Source organism: Somniosus microcephalus, chromosome 1 (genome assembly GCF_052327205.1).
Source record: "Somniosus microcephalus isolate GS21.2 chromosome 1, FLI_Smic_1.0, whole genome shotgun sequence".
In the NCBI taxonomy this organism is placed as follows: Eukaryota; Metazoa; Chordata; class Chondrichthyes; order Squaliformes; family Somniosidae; genus Somniosus; species Somniosus microcephalus.
In genome coordinates, this window is record NC_140987.1 from 210,625,426 (window position 1) to 210,641,166 (window position 15,741).

The window sequence follows — 15,741 nt, forward strand, 5'->3', positions numbered from 1 at the left end:
GTTGTTTGCAGCGCACATGAGACAATCTGCACAGAACTCGCGGACGTCCTCCTTGAGTCCTGGCCACCGTCCCGCCTGTTCCACCCGCTGCCAGGTGGCCTCGGGCCCGGGGTGTCCCGCTCCTGGTCCCTCATGGGCCAGTTGCAGGAACTCCCTCCGGTGCTGTTGCGGCACAATCCACTGGTCCCCCCTGAATAGCATGCCCTCTTTAACGGAGGGGGTCGCTGTCCCATACGACCCCTCTACCCTCCTGCCCTCAATGACTGCGCTGAGGACAGCCTTCAGGGCCGGTCCTGAGCCTGGACGGACTTAAGGTCCGGGGCTAATGCTACCCCTACCCTCCTTTGTGTCCCGTCCCTACCTCTGACCGCTGCCACAGGTCCGGACCCGAATGGATCCCAGAAAATGCCGGTGCGGGCACCCTCCTTGGCAAGCAGGTCAGCCTGCTGGTTACCCTGACCGCGGGGTTCTGTGGAGGAATGAGCTTTCACCTTATGGATGAACACGTCCCCTTCCTCCCCCACGGCTGCCAGAATCTTTTCCAGCAAGGGCTTCACTGTGAGGGGTCTCCCGTCAGCGGAGGTGTATCCGCGGCGGGACCAGATGGCCAAATATTCCGTACACGAGTTGCACGTGAACATGCTGTCCGAGCAAATCGTGTAGGGGGTAGGGAAGATTTCGGGGTGTGTAACGACATACACCACCGCGGACAGTTCAGCCTGCTGGGCACTCATGGTGCTGGGGAGTTTAATTGCTCGGGCAATGCTTGCCGTAGGGTCATAAATCCCACATCCCATGAGACGCTTGCCAGTGGACACCGTGCTGGAACCATCAACATAGATTTCGCGGCCTGTGGGATGTATCCCGGCCCGTAAACCTATGTTCACCTCCCAAACCCCTTCTACGGAACACCGATGGGCTGTTCCCGGGTAGACCAAATTGGCCGCGAGCTTTGGCTCGCAGAGACCCTTCACCCTCAGATCCATCTGGGAGAGGAGCAAGGTCCAGCGAGCAATGCGGGCACTGCTCACTGTCCCATCCTTAATTCTCCCATCCAGTAGCATCTGAGTCGGCATGTGATGCGTGAGGAGGGTGATGGGAGAGGTGCCTGTGAAGATTAGGGACCTCTTCACAGCCCAATGCGTGGCTAACAGATGCCTCTCACAATTGGAGTAGCTCCTCTCAACATCAGTGAGCACCCTGGAGGAGTATACCACGGGCCGCAGCCGGCCGTGCTGCTCTTGAAGCAGCACTGAGCTCAGGCTGTCCCCGCTGGCTGCTACCTCCAGAAAAAACTCCTTTCCCTCATCTATGACTCCCAGGGCTGGTGCGGTCTGCAGATTCTCTTTGAGCCCGACAAACGCTGCCTGGCACTCCTCATCCCAACGCCACTCCACTCCCTTGTGCAGGAGTCGGAGCAGAGGAGCTGCCGAGGCTGCATAGTCCTCAATAAAATCTCAACAGCAACCGGTCAGTCCTAGAAACGACCTCACACCCGATACTGTTTTTGGGATCGGTAGCTCTTGCACCGCCTCCCTCCTGGCCTTATCTATGGCCCTTTCTCCAGCGCGCACGGTCAGGCCCAGGAATTTTACCTCCTGCCGGCCGATCTGCGCTTTCTTGGGGTTAACTTTAAACCCCTTCTGCCCTAACAGCTCCAGCAACTCGGCCAATAGTGGGCCATGCTCCTCCTTTGAATCGGTGAAGAGGAGTAGGTCGTCCACATATTGGACTAGTTGTCTGGGCTGGCTAAACTCCTTGATGCTACCTGCCATGCACTGATGGAAGATGCTGGGGCTGTTGTGAAAGCCCTGTGGCAAGCAGTTCCAAGTGTACTGTTGCCCCCTAAACGTAAAGGCAAACGTGTACTGGTCCTCCCTCCGTACAGGGATGGACCAAAACCCGTTTGAAATATCCAGTACCATGAACGTGGTCGCGGATGCTGGGATACTCCCAATTAGGTCAGCGACTGCTGCCATGGTGGGGGCGCAGGCAGGAATGTTACTATTGAGGACCCGATAGTCCACCGTGGCTCTCCAGGCACTGTCCGGTTTCCTCACCGGCCACAATGGAGAGTTCACGTGGGTTGCTATAGGTCTCAGAACTCCCTGCTGCACTAGGGAGGACATGGCTGCTTCCATGTCTGGCTCAGCTTCCCTGGGGAAATTATACTGTTTCTGTGGTCTGGCCATGGGATCCCCATCTACCGTGACCTCAAACCCCGTGACCCCACCACAGTCGTGCTGGTGAGTGGCAAACGTGGCCAGGTGCGCCTTCACGAATGCCCGAAACTCCTCGGGGACACCACTGACCATAAGCCCGAGGTCGTAGCCTCCCTTTGGCTTCATGGTGCAGAGAGTCCCCTTCCATTCCTTTCCCGGGATCACTACTACCTCACCATCCTTTATTCCACCTGCTCCCCACAAGCAGTGGTTCCTTAGATCCACCAGAATCCCGTGACCTACAATGAAGTCGGCCCCCAGGACTCCCCTTCCACCCTCCACCTCCCACCTCATCAGGATGCACTTCCATGTGGTGTGGAGTGGTCCCAACTTGATGGAAAGCGGGATGGACACCGACCCAGCCTGTTCCTTCCCTGTAAATCCCGATAGACTGTAGGGGACCCCGCTGGAGAGGGGCGAGGCGGCGGGGTTATCTGCATAGATTACGGTGCTTGATGCTCCCGTATCCAGCAGATAGGTCCCCTTCAGCCTCTCCACCTCCATCTCCACGAGGGGTCTCCCCCACTCATCATAGCGGACAGAGCACAGGTGGACTGGTTGCGTTCTTGCTAGTCAGGGTTGGGAATTGGCTGGGGCTGCCGGAGTAAGAGCGCCGGTGGCCATTGCTACCTTCCCCTGGCCAGACAATACAGACCGTACGGCGTCCAGTATTATCTCGACCTGGCTGGGTCCTGCCCCCGCCGGTTGGGCTGGGGCAGTGGGCACCTTCCCCCTGGTCTCTTTCCAAGGGTTTCTACACTCCTTCCGCCAGTGGCCATCTTTACCACACCCGTAACAATTAAGTTTGGGGTGTGTTGGGGTAGTCCCTTCCTGGCGCCACTCCTTCCTACCCGGCCCGGGTTTTGCCTCATGCAGCTTCCCTTTCGCTGGGAGCGCTTCGGCTGTCCGACCATTCTTGTAGGCTAGGGTGAGCTGCCGGATCACCTCGGCTTCTGTGGCCCTGGGGTCCTTGGGGTCGAACCAAACTTCCGCTTTTGCTCTAACTTGCGGCAGGCTGTTCGCCACCAAGCAACGGAGCCAATGGGTCAGGAGATCTCCATTCAGGAACGCCCGGTTGGGTGTCCCTGGGCAAGCTCTCCGGTACACCGGCCACAGCCGGTTCGCGAAAGCTTGCGGAGTCCCTTCCACCAATTGGACCGTTTTCTCCACACAGGAGAACGGACTACCCTCATCCATGCCCAATGCCTCTAAGACTGTGTCCTTGAGCTCCTCGTACCCACTCTGACCTCTTTTATCCCCATCAGAGAGGGACTGGAGGAGGCTGCTTTCTAGGGAAAATAGCAGCATTTTGGCCTGCTCAGCGTCATTACAGTCGTTGACGCTGGCTGCCTGCTCTACCTCTCTAAAATGAACCGAGGGATCTCCCTTCTGGGAGAGCTTTGGAATATGGCTCACCATACTCCTAAGCTGTTGGGTATTAAAAGGGACCACAAACTGGTTCTGGAGAGGCCCTTCCCTGTCCCCTTCGGCGGGCGGACCTAACCTCAGCTGCCGGGCCGGGCACATGGGCCCCGCTCCCGTCCTAGCCGGGGCCTGGACCACCTCCGCCTTCACCTCCCCTTGGTGCCACACTTCCCCGAAACTCGGAGTAGTGGGTGGTGGATGCGTGGTTTCCTCTCTTTCCTCTATTGCTTCCCTAGGTACCACTTGGGATGGTGAAATGGTCCTACCCTCGTTCCCCAGAAAATCCGCCTGACCCACCTTCGGATTCATCAGGCATACCATGCCCTTGGCCTTCCGGAGGGCTCGGCTAAGACTCTCTATCTTCTCCTGACAGGGGCTGTGGTCAGCTTCCCCGAACCCCTGTTCACTGGCCAGCTTATAGGCTGCCTTCACTTCCCTGACTTTCTCCTCCTGTTCTTTTACTTCCTTTACCAAGCGGGCACTTTTGTCCCGCAGCCTAAACTCATTCCCCTTGGCCTCGGTGACTTGACACCGCAGGTATTCCAACTGGGAATTATAATCCCCTAAGAGCTGCACCCTCTCCTGTGCGAGAGCCTGCAGCACCACAACTAACTTCTCTCCTGCCTGAGCCTTCTCCTGGACTTCCAGTTCCAGCTCCTTTAACCTGGCTGCCTGGGCTGCGACGAGCCCATCCAGGAGCTGTACCTGCTTTTTGTAGCAGCACAGCCACACAGCCTTTTCAAGAGACCTCTTGTGTTCCCTCCCCTGCGTCCACTGAGCTGCGGCGTCCACATAGGGACTGTGGAATTCCAGGCCCTGTCTCCAGTCTTGTTGCTGGGGAGAAAAATGACTCGTTTCCAGCAGCTTTCTGGTCACGTGTCCCAGAACTCCATTTTGTACGTTTAAAAAGTGACCAACTTTGTTTGATTCGGAAAGCAGGCGAGGTGGGGGAATTTTGCAAACTCCCTACACAGTCAGAATCAGGGGAATTTATAATGGGGAACAAAGAAATGGCAGACCAATTAAATACATATTTTGGTTCTGTCTTCACAAAGGAGGACACAAATAACCTCCCAGAGATGTCGGGGAACATAGGGTCTGATGAAAGGGAGGAACTGAAAGAAATCAGTATTTGTAGGGAAATGGTGTTAGGGAAATTGATGGGATTGAAGGCCGATAAATCCCCAGGGCCTGATAATCTACATCCTAGGGTACTTAAGGAAGTGGCCCTAGAAATAGTAGATGCATTGCTGGTCATCTTCCAAAATTCGATAGACTCTGGAACAGTACCCATGGATTGGAGGGTAGCTAATGTAACCCCACTATTCAAAAAAGGTGGTAGAGAGAAAATGGGGAAGTACAGACCGGTAAGCCTGACATCAGTAGTGGGGAAAATGCTAGAGTCCATTATAAAAGATGTAATAGCAGAGCACTTGGAAAACAGTGACAGGATCGGACAAAGTCAACATGGATTTACAAAAGGTAAATCGTGCTTGACTAATCTGCTGGAATTTTTTGAGGATGTAACTGGTAAAATAGATAAGGGAGAACCAGTGGATGTGGTGTATTTGGACTTTCAGAAGGCTTTTGATAAGGTCCCGCATAAGCGATTAGCATGTAAAGTTAAGGCACATGGGATTGGGGGCAAGGTATTGACTTGGATAGAGAACTGGTTGGCAGACAGAAAGGAGAGTTGGAATAAACGGGTCTTTTTCCGAGTGGCAGGCAGTGACTAGTTGGGTACCGCAGGGATCGGTCCTAGGACCCCAGCTATTCACAATATATATTAATGATCTAGACAAGGGAACTAGATGTAATATCTCCAAGTTTGCAGACGACACAAAGCTGGGTGTGCGTGTGTGCTGTGAGGAGGATGCTGAGAAACTGCAGGATAGAAACATAGAAGATAGGAGCAGGAGTAGGCCATTCGGCCCCTCGAGCCTGCTCCGCCATTCAATGAGATCATGGCTGATCATCCAAATTCAGTACCCTGTCCCTGCCTTCTCCCCATATCCCTTGATCCCTTTAGCCTTAAGAAATATATCCAACTCCTTCTTGAATATATTTAATGAACTGGCCTCCACCGTCCTCTGTGGCAGAGAATTCCATAGGTTCACCACTCTCTGGGTGAAGAAATTCCTCCTCATCTCAGTCCTAAATGGCTTACCCCTTATCCTTAGACTATGACCCCTGGTTCTGGACTCCCCGGCCATCGGGAACATCCCTCCTGCATCTAGTCTGTCCAGGCCTGACAGAATTTTATAGGTTTCGATGAGATCCCCTCTCAATCTTCTAAACTCCAGTGAGTATAAGCCCAATCGACACAATCTCTCCTCATACGTCATTCCTGCCATCCCAGGTATCAGCCTGGTGAACCTTCACTGCACTCCTTCCATGGCAAGAACATCCTTCCTCAGATAAGGCGACCAAAACTGCACACAATACTCAAGGTGCGGTCTCACCAAGGCCCTGTACAACTGCAGCAAGACATCCTTGTTCCTGTACTCGAACCCTCTTGCTACGAAGGCCAACATACCATTTGCCTTCTTAACCACCTGCTGCACCTGCATGCTTACCTTCAGTGACTGGTGCACAAGAACACCCAGGTCTCTTTGCACTTTCCCTCCTCCCAATCTATTGCCATTCAAATAATAATCTGCTTTCCTGTTTTTGCCACCAAAGTGGATAACCTCACATTTATCCACATTATAGTGCATTTGCCATGTTTCTGCCCAATCACCCAACCTGTCCAAATCGTTCTGGAGTTTCACGACATCCTCCTCACAGCATACCCTCCCACCCAGCTTTGTGTCGTCTGCAAATTTGGAGATACTACATCCAATTCCCCAATCAGATCATTAATATATATTGTGAACAGCTGGGGTCCTAGGACCGATTCCTGCGGTACCCCACTAGTCACCCAAACTGTCCAAATCAGGTATAGGTAAAGAACGGGATGAGGTCCTAAAAGTTGAATATAGGGAGTTAGGAGGTAAATTAAAAAATAGGACCTCAAAGGTAGTAATCTCAGGATTGCTACCAGTGCCACGTGCTAGTCAGAGTAGAAATTTCCCTTGTTAGCCACGGTTGAGTCACCTTTTTTGATTTATTTTTTGCCAAACTGAGATAAACAAATTCTGTAGTTCATCCATGCGATCTTTGAATGTTTGCCATTGCCTATCCACCATCAACCCTTTGAGTGACATTCCCCAATCAATCCTACCCAACTCGCGTCTCATACCATCATAGTTCCCTTTATTTAAATTCAGGATTTAGTCTCTGAGTCAACTACTTCACTCTCCATCTTAATGAAGAATTCTATCATATTATGATCGCTCCGACCCAAGGGGCCTCGCACAACAAGATTGCTAATTAATCCTTTCTCATTGCATAATACCCAGTCTAAGATGGCCTGATCCCTAGTTGGTTCCTCGACATATTGGTCCAGGAAACCATCCCGTATACACTCCAGGAATTCCTCCTCCACAATTGTGTTAATCCCCTCTTTAACCAGCAATGCTACCCCACCTCCTTTTCCTTTTTGCCTATCTTTCCTGAATATTGAATACCCCTGGATGTTGAGTTCCCAGCCTTGGTCCCCCTGGAGCCATGTTTCCGTAATGCCAATCATATCATATTCATTTACCACTATTTGCGCTGCTGATTCATCCACATTATTACGAATGCTCCTTGCATTAAGACACAAAGCCTTCAGGCTTGTTTTTTTAACGCTCTTAGACCTTTTAGAATTATTATTTACTGTGGCCATGTTTGTTTTAAACCCTTGATTTCTCTGATTGCCACCTTTGTTTTCTCCTTCCTGTCTTTTGCTTCTATCCTTGTTTCCCTTTCATTTGTCTCCCTGCTCAGGTTCCCAACCCCCTGCCATTTTAGTTTAAACCCTCCCCCACAGCACTAGCAAACCCCCCCCCCCCCCAAGGACATCGGTCCCGGTCCTGCCCAGGTGCAGACCATCCGGTTTGTACTGGTCCCACCTCCCCCAGAATCGGTTCCAATGTCTCAGGAATTTGAATCCCTCCCCCTTGCACCATTCCTCTAGCCACGTATTCATTTGAAGTATCCTTCTATTTCTACTCTGACTAGCACGTGGCACTGGTAGCAATCCTGAGATTACTACCTTTGAGGTCCTATTTTTTAATTTACCTCCTAACTCCCTATATTCAGCTTTTAGGACCTCATCCGGATCTTTACCTATACCTGATTTGGACAGGTTGGGTGATTGGGCAGAAGCATGGCAGATGCAATATAACATGGATAAATGTGAGGTTATCCACTGTGGTAGCAAAAACAGGAAGGCAGATTATTATCTGAATGGCAATAGATTGGGAGAAGTGGAAGTGCAACGAGACCTGGGTGTCCTTGTGCACCAGTCGCTGAAGATAAGCATGCAGGTGCAGCAGGCGGTTAAGAAAGCAAATGGTATGTTGGCCTTCGTAGCGAGAGGTTTCGAGTACAGGAACAAGGATGTCTTGCTGCAGTTGTACAGGGCCTTGGTGAGACCACACCTTGAGTATTGTGTGCAGTTTTGGTTGCCTTATCTGAGGAAGGATGTTCTTGCCATGGAAGGAGTTCAGCGAAGATTCACCAGGCTGATACCTGGGATGGCAGGAATGATGTATGAGGAGAGATTGGGTCGATTAGGCTTGTACTCGCTGGAGTTTAGAAGAATGAGAGGGGATCTCATTGAAACTTATAAAATTCTGACAGGACTGGACTAGATGCAGGAAGGATGTTCCCGATGGTCGGGGAGTCCAGAACCAGGGGTCACAGTCTAAGGATAAGGGGTAAGCCATTTAGGACAGAGATGAGGAGGAATTTCTTCACCCAGAGTGGTGAACCTGTGGAATTTTCTACCAAAGAAGGCAGTAGAGGCCAATTCATTAAATATATTCAAGAAGGAGTTGGATATATTTCTTAAGGCTAAAGGGATCAAGGGCTATGGGGAGAAGGCAGGGACAGGGTACTGAATTTGGATGATCAGCCATGATCGCATTGAATGGCGGAGCAGGCTCGAGGGGCCGAATGGCCTACTCCTGCTCCTATCTTCTATGTTTCTATGTTTCTGGGTTGTTCCCTGTTCCCAGTACAGGCAGTGATTTGCTCTGGGTTATTCCCTGTTCCCAATATAGTCAGTGATTTGCGCTGGGTTATTCCGTTCCCAGTACACTTAGTGATTTGCTCTGGGTTGTTCCCTGTTCCCGGTACACTCAGTGATTTGCTGTGGGTTGTTCCCTGTTCCCAGTACAGTCAGTGATTTGCTCTGGGTTATTCCCTGTTCCCAGTACACTTAGTGATTTGCTCTGGGTTATTCCCTGTTCCCAGTACACTCAGTGATTTGCTCTGGGTTATTCCCTGTTCCCAGTACACTCAGTGATTTGCTCTGGGTTATTCCCTGTTCCCAGTACACTCAGTGATTTGCTCTGGGGTTGTTCCCTGTTCTCTGCTGCGCTCCTCCAGTTTTAGGCCCCGGAACAGTTGCGCTGCTTTTGGGACCGGACGGATCGGTTTGACTGCGACACCGGAAGTGAGGACTCGGCTGGAACACGCGTTAAATCAGGTAAAACAAATAAACCGAGTTTGACCCGGGCCCCTCTTACTGCAGAGACAGTCCGGGTCCACACTTACACCCCGGGTATTGACTCCGCCCTCAGCTCGGGAAGCGGCTTCTTCACTGACCATTCCACAGAGTCAGCTCCATCCACAACTGCTGGAAGGAGCAGCCCTCATCATCCTGCAGCAGGCTCTGGACTGACGGGACAGGTAACATTGGTGCCAGGGTAATGACCACCTCGAACAAGAGAAAACCTCCCCGTCCCCCCGCAACCTTCAGTGGCACCGTCAGCGCCGTCTCCCCCACTATCAATATCTTGGGGAACGCCATTGACCTGAAGCTTAACTCGGCCAGCCGTATCAACATTGCGGCTACAGTAGCAAGACTGGGTGCTTTGCGATGAGCGGCTATCACCTCAAGGTCTCTGCATGCATCATCAAAAAGACTAGTCATAAGTGTGATTGAATAAAGAAAGACTTGCATTTACATAGCGCCTTTCACAACCCCAAGACTTCCCAAAGTGCTTTACAGCAATAAAGTACTTTTGAAGTGTAGTCACTGTTGTAATGTAGGAAACGTAGCAGCCAATTTGCACAAAGCAAGGTCCCACAAACATAAATGTGACAATGACCAGATTCTCTGTCTTGCTGATGTTGGTTAAGAGTTAAATATTGGCCAGGACACTGTGGAGAACTCCCTTGCTCTTTGAAATAGTGCCTTCAGATCTTTTATGTCACCGAGAGGGCAGGTGGGACTTTGCTTTAACATCTCATCCGATTGACAGTACCTCCTATAGTGCAGCAATCCCTCAATCCTACTGTGGTATCTTGAGGTGGCCATAGATGGAGACGGACACAGGTTAACGCCGTAACATGGTTTAATCAACACTTGCACATAAAAGCTTCTGCCATGAGGCAGCAAAAACAGAGAGTACAACCAGTACCGACCAGACTTAACTCAGGCGACCAATTGCCACAGCACCACCTGGTGGATCAGGTTACTCATAACCTCCCAGGTTACTACACTCCTCCCCCCTTAAGATTGCTGTATGCAATTCTTAAACAATAACCCTTACTAGGTACTACATTTTAATTAACCAGTATGCTCTAACCATGGTTAACCCCTGACTAATTTAACAGGTTTGTATAAGTCTTTCTGGTTGCTTGCGAATCCTTTGTGAATGTCTTAATTCCACTTGTGGATTCTCAGATTCACTCGCACTTGAGATTGGAGTAGTCTCTAATGTTGGTTTTACTCTGTCCCGCTGTGGCCTGGCAGTACCAGTGTCCACTGGCACCTTATAAGCCGTGCTGGGTCCTGGAACAGCCTCCTCTACTGCCCTTTGTTCCATCTGAGGCAGTTCCCCCTGCTGCCGGCTGAAAAGCTGATCCACATGCCGACAAACCCCTCGACCATCCCCTAGTAACACGGAGTACGACACAGGTCCTGTAATGTCCTGGATTAGTCCTGGTATCCATTTAGGTCCATAGCCGAAGTTCCGGGTGTACACAGAGTCCCCTATGGCGAAATGGCGCGCTTTAGTATGTTTGTCATGGTACGCTTTTTGGTTTGTTTGTTTTGTCTCAACCTTGCTTTTGAGATCTGGGTGTATCAGGTCTAACGTGCACCGCAATTTTCTCCCCATCATCAACTCAGCCGGAGAAAGCCCCGTGGTAGCTTGGGGTGTTATACGATAACTAAACAAGGCTCTATTGAGCTTGGTCTCCAGGGTGTCACCTGAACTCTTCCTCATGAGCTCCTTAAAAGTCTGCATGGCTCGCTCGGCTAACTCATTTGAGGCTGGGTGATATGGAGCCGAGGTGACATGTGTGATTCCATTCCTTACCATGAATTCTTTGCTCCCTTCACTAACAAAACACTGTGCATTGTCGGATACAATCATTTCTGGAATACCATGCGTGCTGAAGCTGTTCCTGAGACAATTCAGTGTGGCATCAGTCGTTGCAGAGCTCACTGGATAAACGTCGATCCACTTTGAGTGAGCGTCAACCAGGACCAAAAACATTTTGCCCATAAAAGGTCCCGCATAGTCTGTGTAAATTCTCCTCCAGGGTTTGCTGGGCCACTCCCAGGGATGGAGTGATGCCCCGGCAGGTGCTTTCCTCTGTTCCTGACATACAGTGCATGACTTTTGTTAGATCTGTGATTCTGAGAGTATGATGTTTTTCAATAACCACACGGATGCTGTAACTTAATCAACAGGTATTTACTGGAGTAGGGTAGTCTCAAGACTGGGGTACAGAGGCATGCTCAAGGCTTATATACAGGTGTGGTCACTGCCGGTACTACAGTATACAGGAGCTGTAAAAGTAGTTCTCTCTTAAAGGTACATACACTACAATTCCTCCCCTTTTTAGATTAGTAGTACCCATAATATTCAAATAACAATTAACACTTTAACATGTACATTAAACAACAATAGTCCATTTATAGATTCAGTCTTTGGGGCGGCTTCCTGATCCTTTCGGGATAGCGCCTTTCCTGAGGTTCTTGTTCTTGGTGCGGAGGCGATTCTGGCCCCTTTTTATCGGTTAGTTCATCGGGTTCCACTGCTACTGGTTCGGAGGTAGATGCTACCGGTATGTTGGGTTCATCCCCAGGTACGCAAGACATGGGGTTGACTTGTTCCTGTGACGCTAAGATCTGATCAACGTGGCATCTCACAATGTTCTCCCCGACATCCACTGTGTACATTAATGGCCCCTGCCGTGTGCATGTCGTTCCGGGTTGCCATTTCTCTGTTCGGTAGTTGTAGTGTATGTACCTTGAAGAAGGAACTATTTTCTGCAGCCCCTGTATACTGCAGTACCAGTAGTGACCACCCCTGTATATAAGCCTGTGTAGTAACTTTGTATAGTAGTTCCAGTTTTGTCTCCATTCAGTAAACACCTGTTATAACCAACTTCTGCAGTCCGTGTCTCAATTACACACGGACGTTACATTGGCGACGAACAGATCCGAACTTACCTACAGTTCTGCACCACCTCACGGGGATCCATCCCTGAAGCGAAGTTGTTCGAGGTCGAGGCCAGAAGGAAGAAATCCAAAAAGAAAAGAAAAAAACAAACAGAAGAAACGGGCGTCGACCGTGGGCAACCGCCGTCTGATTCATCGAATTCGAAGATTTGCAGGAGAGGCTGTCGAGAGCGGGGCTTGGTTATCCAGTCTATGGTGTTCCAGCTAATCGGGCTGGTGGCAGGTAGTGCACTGATCCTTCCTGGGCTGCGGCGGGCTAGAGCTCGATTGGGTGGCTTTTCAACGGGGCTGAGCAGCGTTGTCGGGACGAGGAGAGAGAGGGTGGAGCACACAGGGCGCAGCTGGTGCTACGAAGCCGGGCAGCGTACAGACCCGAGAAGAGGGAGGAAAGTGTCCCATAGGGTCTGCTCTGACGACGGGAACAGTAATTAAAATAAAATAAATTAGAAGCGCAGAAAGCCGCGAGGAGCTGCAGTTTGCCACGGGGACCGCGGAGAGCGGTGCTGGCAGCAGCGCGGGGGTAAGTGCGCGAAGACCATAGGGCGTCTCCATCAAGGCATAAAAACGCTTGCAACAGCCCTGGCAGCAGCGGAAAAGACAGAAAGCGCGGGAGGCGCCATCTTAATCCAGCGGGGAAGAAGGCAAAGCGCGGGAGGTGCCATTTTGTTCAATCGGGGAAGAAGGCAAAGTGCGGGAGGCGCCATCTTAGATCTCCAAGATGCCGAAGACTGGCAATATCACTGCCTTCGATAATGCAATAGAAGACTGGACCACGTATGTGGAAAGAGTCGAAGTATATTGCAAGGCAAATGAAGTAGCCGATGAGAAAAAGGCATCGGTACTACTAAACTTAATGGGCGCAAGAACGTACGGCCTATTGCGGAACCTGATCACTCCAGTCAAACCGATGGAGAAGAGTTTTAACAAAATTGTTGATATCCTACAGGAACACCTAAATCCTACACCGCTGCTGATAGCAGAAAGATTTAAATTCCACAAGAGAAATCAGCATAAAGATGAGAGCAATGCTGATTACCTTACGGAACTACGCAAGCTATCAAAGCACTGCCAATTTGGAGCAGGACTGGCAGATACCCTACGGGACAAATTTGTCTGTGGACTCCTGAGTGAAGGAACCCAGAAGAGGTTACTCTCAGAGAAAGAGCTGACGCTAGATAAGGCTTTCAGCGTGGCAGTATCGTACGAAGCAGCAGCAAGGGGAGCTGCGGAAATACAGCAAAAGCCACAGGAATACGGCACCCATGAAATGACACGGGGATTTGAAAAATGTTATCGCTGCAGCAGAACAACCCATGACCAGAAGGACTGATGGTCCAAGGACAAAACATGCAGGCAATGCGGAAAGATGGGACACATTGCACGAGTTTGTAGGTCCGGCAAGAAGACTAATGACAACAAAAAGACTACTAAGGAAAAGTACAGGAAAGTACAAAAGATGACGGACAGTCGTTCCGAAGACCAGAAGAGCGATAGTGAATCCAGGAACAAGAGACTAAGCTGTCTCAATACACAACGTAATCACAAAAGAGGATCACCGAACCATTTGGGTCACCCTCACGATAGCAGGGTCCCAAGTCAAAATGGAATTGGATACAGGATCAGCCCTGACCGTCATGAATCGACGAGACTACGAGCGGCTATTCTCACACATACCCTTGAAAGACACATCCATTGTCTTGAAGACATATACGGGGCAGAAAGTATACCCCAGAGGGAAAATAAGGGTGCCTGTCGAATACAACGGCAAGGAAATACAGAAATTGTATCTGTACATACTGCAAGATGGTGGACCACCGTTATTGGGACGTGAATGGACCAGAAAGATAAGTTCAGACTGGCACTCCATTCAGGCACTGACTGTGGCTGGTAAAAAGGATGACGATGTCACACCTCGACGATTGTCAAAAAATCTTGGCTAACGCTAAAGAGGTATTTCAACAAGAACTGGGAACTCTTAAAGGCATAACCGCCTCGATAAAAATAGAAGAGAATGCAATTCCCAAGTTTTTCAAAGCCAGACCGGTACCGTATGCAATTCGCCCAGCCATCGAGGCAGAGCTGGAGAATCTGGAGAATGCAGGCGTGTTATCTAAGGTAGACTGGAGCGAGTGGGCGACACCCATCGTTCCTGTCATGAAGAAAACGTTAAACAATAGTTCTGAGGAGCCAAGGAAGGTTCGCATCTGTGGGGACTTCAAGATGACTGTGAACCCAGTCCTTCACACAGTACAGTATCCTCTTCCGAGGATAGAAGATATTTTCGCCTCACTATCTGGAGGGAAATGTTTTACAAAAATTGACCTAGCGCAAGCATATTTGCAGATGGAGGTTGAAGAATCCTCTGGGAAATATCTCGCGATAAACACTCACAAAGGTCTTTACCAGTATAATCGACTGGTATTCGGAGTTGCATCAGCTCCGGCTATATGGCAAAGAGCGATGGAACAAGTCCTGCAAGGGATTCCGGGGACTCAGTGTTACTTGGACGACATCCTAGTGACAGGTGAAAATGACAGTGAACACCTTGCCAACCTAGAGCAGGTGCTCACTAGACTAAGAGAACATGGGCTATGAGCCAATCGCCCCAAGTATGAGTTTTTTAAGAAACAAATATCGTATTGTGGCCACGTGATTGATGAAGAGGGGTTGCATAAGTCCCCTGACAAAATTGAAGCGGTAGTTAAGGCTCCAGCGCCTGAAAATGTGTCGCAACTGAGGTCATTCCTCGGATTGGTGAATTACTACCATAAGTTTTTGCCGAATTTGTCCACAATTCTGCACCCACTGAACGCCCTGTTACAAACTGGAGTAGCATGGAAATGGAGCGATGAATGTAAGCGGGCCTTTCAGAAGAGTAAGGACCTAATCACTTCAAGAGAAGTATTGGCTCACTACAACCCATCACTACCGATAAGACTGCCTTGTGATGCGTCTCCCTACGGCATTGGAGCGGTACTGTCACATAAATCCCTTGATGGTTCAGAGAGGCCGATAGCTTTTGCGTCACGCTCGTTAACTGCAGCCGAGCGTAACTACGCCCAGATTGACAGAGAGGCCCTCAGGCTGGTGTGGGGGATGAAGAAGTTCAATCACTACCTGCACGGACAGAAATTTACTCTACTAACTGATCATCAACCTCTTGTCTCCATTTTCAACCCTAAGAAGGGCGTCCCGATAATGACAGCACAACGGCTATAGAGGTGGTCCCTTTTCCTAGGGGCACACCAATATGACATCGAGTACAAAGGAACTAAACAGCATGGGAATGCTGATGGATTGTCGCGCCTACCGTTGCCGACGGTGGAAGAAGCACCTGCAGTGGATCCTGTGGAGATATTCCACTCGACCATAGTCGAATGTCTACCTGTGACGAATGCAAACATAGAAAAGGAAACACGAAATGACCCAACGCACTCCAGGGTCTATGATTTAACGGTGAAGGGATGGCCAGCACACGGTGAACCACTGTTGCCAGCATTCTCGCCGAGAAGAGAACAGCTATCA

General features: G+C 50.2%; 1 protein-coding gene across 3 annotated transcripts in view; it reads left to right on the top strand.

Moving 5' to 3' along the window:
- The first annotated feature begins 9,118 nt into the window (after nt 1-9,118).
- Nucleotides 9,119-15,741, top strand: part of zcchc9 (zinc finger, CCHC domain containing 9) — a 68,197-nt gene continuing 61,574 nt past the window's right edge. Inside the window, exon 1 of one of the 3 annotated variants that reach the window (XM_085989400.1) lies at nt 9,119-9,225. The gene's annotated coding sequence lies outside the window, so the exon portion shown is untranslated. The other 2 variants (XM_085989401.1, XM_085989407.1) reach the window with 2 other exon arrangements.